This window comes from Tachysurus fulvidraco, chromosome 6, assembly GCF_022655615.1.
Source record: "Tachysurus fulvidraco isolate hzauxx_2018 chromosome 6, HZAU_PFXX_2.0, whole genome shotgun sequence".
NCBI lineage: Eukaryota > Metazoa > Chordata > Actinopteri > Siluriformes > Bagridae > Tachysurus > Tachysurus fulvidraco.
In genome coordinates, this window is record NC_062523.1 from 8,324,320 (window position 1) to 8,329,059 (window position 4,740).

Here is a 4,740-nt window from a genome sequence, read left to right on the forward strand (position 1 = left end):
GTCTTCATGTTGGTTTATCTCTTTTAATAACAAATGTAGAATTCACAAGTCTCAAAACCAAATCAAAAATGACATTCTACATACTTACTTCAGTAAAGTGCACATTCATCAGTGAGAAATACACTTAAATTGGCAAATTATACATAAACACAGTTATATACAAAAAAAAATAAAAAAATTAACAACATACCTCATTGGCCTCTCTAACTCAAGAGGAATAAACTTGAGTTTTAACTGTTTCTTCCTCTTCAAACAAGAACAGCAATATTAACTTCTTTCAAGTGCATCTTGTACAGACAATCACTAGCGCGTACCTCGTGCGTCTTTTCTGCATGTAGTACCGGAAGTGTCTCGATTAGCAACGCTTCAGGGGGCACTAAATGCAGAAGTGTTCTCGATAGCAACAATCAAATAATTCCCCAAACAAAATATATGTTCCCTCTCTGCCTTTCTATGGCTTAACTAATAACATAAATAAATTAACACCTTTTATTAACATAATAAATGTCACCTTTAGTGGCAGATCACCCAATTTTTATTGAATGTAAGAGCCACATGAAACTGGGCAAAAGAGCCGCGGGTTTGCCACCCCTGTCGTAGACGACCACACCTGACGATATGGTGAACAGGGGCAAAGAAGATAACGTTATACACCCGTGGCCGTATTTGCAAGAAATTGTTCCTGTACATTGGAATGAAAGATTCTTCCTACCGGATTAAGTGCCCTCTTATTCCTACCGAAAATCACTAAAATTTAACTTTTTTACTTTTACTTCAAATACTTAAGTACATGAAATATCAGAAAATTACTTTGATACTTAAGTACAGTAAATATCAGATACTTTAAGACTTTTACTTGAGTAATATCTTCAGAGCCGATCCTGACCTCCCGGGGCCCATCTGTGTGTGGAATGAATAATACAGCAAAGTGAGTGAGTGTTTTCTCACATACTGGTGGTATACAGTGATATGTCTGTCGTTTATTTCACTCTGGTCCAAATGCCAGGGCTTTGTGTGTCCATGACGACTGACCAGAAAAGACCGCAAGTGACATCATGTTTACACGACTCCCGATTGTTAAAATGCGTATCAAATGAATGATAAACTTTACCAGCAGGAACACACGTACGCACTACACAGGTACCGCATTTTTTTTTTGCCGTGCTGCTGTTTTGTTTCACGCCTTAGCAGTAAATAAACAACTGCATGCGTCGAACATTGAAACCGGCACTACTTTCTCCTCGTTTATGACTATGGACGAGTCACTCAGGTCCTGGGCATACTCGACAGCAGTGACGGACAATAAAATTTGTAGGGGTGCTGAGCTCCTTGTTTAGCCTCGCCCATGCTACACAGTAAACATTAGCACGTGCTGTAAAATGAGGCAGGGAGGCGGGGGCCTTCTGCGTAATTTGCGGGGGCCCTACGCAACTTGCGTAGTGTGCATATAGGGCCGATCGGCTCTGAATATTCTAAAGGTAACTTTCACTTCTACCAAAGTCCTTTTTCTAGTACGATACTTGTACTTTTACTCAAGTATTGCTTTCTAGACTTTATTACAACACTGAGCAAAAATACTGGCACTCTTCAGGAGGCGAAATGCTGCTCAGTTGGTTTAAGGTCTGACTCAACCAGTCTAAACTTTGACAGGTGTGTTTTGGGTCATTGCCTTGATGCATGATTAAGTGCTTTTTAATTAGATTGGATGCATTTCAGACAATGTTTCTGTTGCTACCATCAATAGTTTAATCATCATAAACATTTTTTTCCTCCACACTTTGGTCTTTCCATCACTTTGGCAGAGGTTCAACTATAAATAAATTTCCTTATTTCTAAGATACAAAATAGCTTGTATTTCTCTTGTAGACAGCTCTCAGGTCTTCATGTTGGTTTATCTCTTTTAATAACAAATGTTATTAAACATTTAATAACCCCCCCAAGACTAGACAGTGAACCAGTATCCTCTTTCCATGTATTATTTTGAAAAGTCTTCAAAAGCGCTTCTATAACTCCACTCTGGATAATCTAATTTGGATAATTTGCAGTCTGGCCACAAATTTATATTTTACCCCAAATTGAATGTATTGAATTTCAATAGGATATATTTTGACAGATTGGTGAATAGGGTACATACAGGGAAGTGGTAGCTCGCCCTATAGTTCTGAGCACTACCTTTGAGCAAGGCCTTTCAAACCCTAAGTTATATATTATATGTGATGAATGTAAGCTGGCTCTTGAATCAGGGCATCTGCAAAATGGCAAAAATGTAGCAGCTGTGTTTATTTAACACTATGTGTTACTGAGTATAGAAGGCATGTTACTGTGTGAAGAAAGATGTTGCAGTGTTTAACTTCGTTCTTATTAGAGTTACTTTCTACCATTAGATTTCATAATATTTCTGTCAGTACTTGTTTGCTTGCATTCAACCATCTGCCATGCAAAACCTAATGCAAATTATGCAAGGGTTTAGTTTTTTTGTATAGTCAAATACTTTGGTTATCTCCTGGTAGCTAGATGGGTTTATGAAAGATGTATTTGAATATTCCCCAAGCCTGGGGGGTGCGTCAGAAAGTGCATCCAGTGCAAAATGTTGGTCAAATCAAATGTATGCTGAGCAGCTGAAAGACAACCAAATATTATGAAGAATTATATTTCATTATAATCATATTATAAGCTGTATGATTGATTATTAGACAAGATTAAAGTGTCATATCAAAATTATGATAAGTTACTTCTTGATACCTGTCTACCACTTGGTCAAGGAAACCTCACTTTAATCTCTATCATATTGCTGCTACTATATTGTGTTCATTCCAGGGTTTCTTGCATGTGTACTATAGAACATACAGTATGTACACTGGAATAGTGCTGCTTTTGGGTATTGTTGTTTGTGTATTGTCTTTTGTCCTGCACTGTCTTTTTGTCTTTTGTCTTGTACTGTCTGCACCAGGTTGCTTATTGACTTGAATTAATGCATGTTATTATATTAAATAGTAGAGTAAACTACCTTTAATGTTTAACTGTGGTTCTATGATCATAGTGGTTCTCAAGTGTTATACAGTATAGATCCATGATACATTTGGTATTTTCTGGGTGTTGTCTCAGCAAAATGGATTCTCTGGGTGTGTCCTGTATATAACAGATAAAGACTGGCAGTTTGTGATGTGATTAAAGCAAGGCCAAAGGGTGTGAAGACAATTTTGAAATGGCAGACAGAAATTCTAGACATATACTAGACGAGGAAAATAATAAGATATGCCATGCTTAAATATATTACACCAAAAGACTGGACAGCTGACCATCAAACCCATATGTGCTTGTTGAAAATTTCAGTCCAGATATAGTTCCCATTTGCTATTGTTATGAGCTCCACTCAATCTGTCGGGGCTTTCCAGTACATTTAGAGCATAGCTTTGAGGATTTCTAATTACTAATTTCTAATTACTCAGACACAAGAACATTTGTGAGGTTGGGTGTTAAATTTGGCTACAGCCAAATGACCATGTCTTTTAGTCATCTTTTCCCCCACGGTTTAAAAACCCCTACTCTATTACATAGTTGAGTATTCTGTGACTAAATCTGTAGCAGTTTTGGCTAATAATTGAACCACGTCAGAGTATAATTTTATTAGATTATATTTTTGATAATTTGTTATGAAGTACATCCTGAGCTAAACCTGGTGCATGCTTCACCAAATAAACAAGCAGACATTAAAAAAAATAAATAAATATAAAACTAAAAGAAAATGTCTCATTAGTACACAAGTACCACTGATCTGACTTTTTTTATTAAACATTTAATAACCCCCCAAGACTAGTCTAAGAATCAACCTTCCTAAGATTGTCACACCACCCTCGTGCTTCGCTCCTCCACTGGCTTCCAGTAACTGCATGCATCAGATTTGAAACACCTACAGTACCTCTCATCTCAAAGACCTCATCATTCTTCACACTGCACATCACACCCGCAGATCTACAAGAACTCGACTGGTTCCACCATCTCTAAGGTTAAAAGGTAAGTCACTGCCTATCTTCAAACAACAGTTGAAGACCTAATTCTTTGCACATGTCTAATATAATAACAGGATAAAGACTAATTGACTTTATACTTTAGGACAACAAAAGTAGCAAGTGATAACTGGACAAAGATAATCCAATCATATTTCCCTATGGCAGAATATTGGGAATGGCGAATATCCAAAAGCCGGTGGAAAACATTATAAACACATCATAGAACCTAAAAAAAAATTCCAGTTAGTAACACGATCAAAGTGGAGTTCCAGGAGCTGTGAGATGGCACTCACACACACCTTCTTTTTCAAGATTTACCACCATCTGCTACATCAAACATACACTGTCTCCATCCCAGTGTTTAGTTTTATTTATTAAAATCACATACGCCTCGAGTTCTTCTGAGGTATAAAGTTTTGTTTAAACTGAACATCTCACATGGCTGGCTTTGATCTGAAAAAAACTTTTGCATATCCAGCTGGAGGCTGATAAAAATGAAGGAAAAAAGTGTTTTATGGTCAACACCAGATGTCAATATATACAAAAATATACAAAAGAACTTATGCAAGTAGTTTTTCTGGATAGAAGAGTAGTGACAGAAAGTGACGGTTAAAACTGTTAAAGACCACAGACAGCTGCAGAGGAACTAGAAACACCAAGTTTCTTCACCATTATAAGTAAACAGTTCTTGGGATTCAGGTGCTACAATGGTATATTTGCTGAGCTCAAG

At 37.0% G+C, this 4,740-nt stretch overlaps 1 long non-coding RNA gene across 2 annotated transcripts in view; it reads right to left on the minus strand.

Moving 5' to 3' along the window:
* Window positions 1–273, minus strand: part of LOC113660857 — a 34,893-nt gene extending 34,620 nt beyond the window's left edge. The window contains exon 1 of one of the 2 annotated variants that reach the window (XR_007140957.1): window positions 191–273. This is a non-coding gene — a long non-coding RNA (uncharacterized LOC113660857). The remainder of the gene's footprint in view (window positions 1–190) is intronic. The other variant, XR_007140958.1, reaches the window with a different exon arrangement.
* Between the last annotated feature and the right edge of the window lie 4,467 nt (window positions 274–4,740).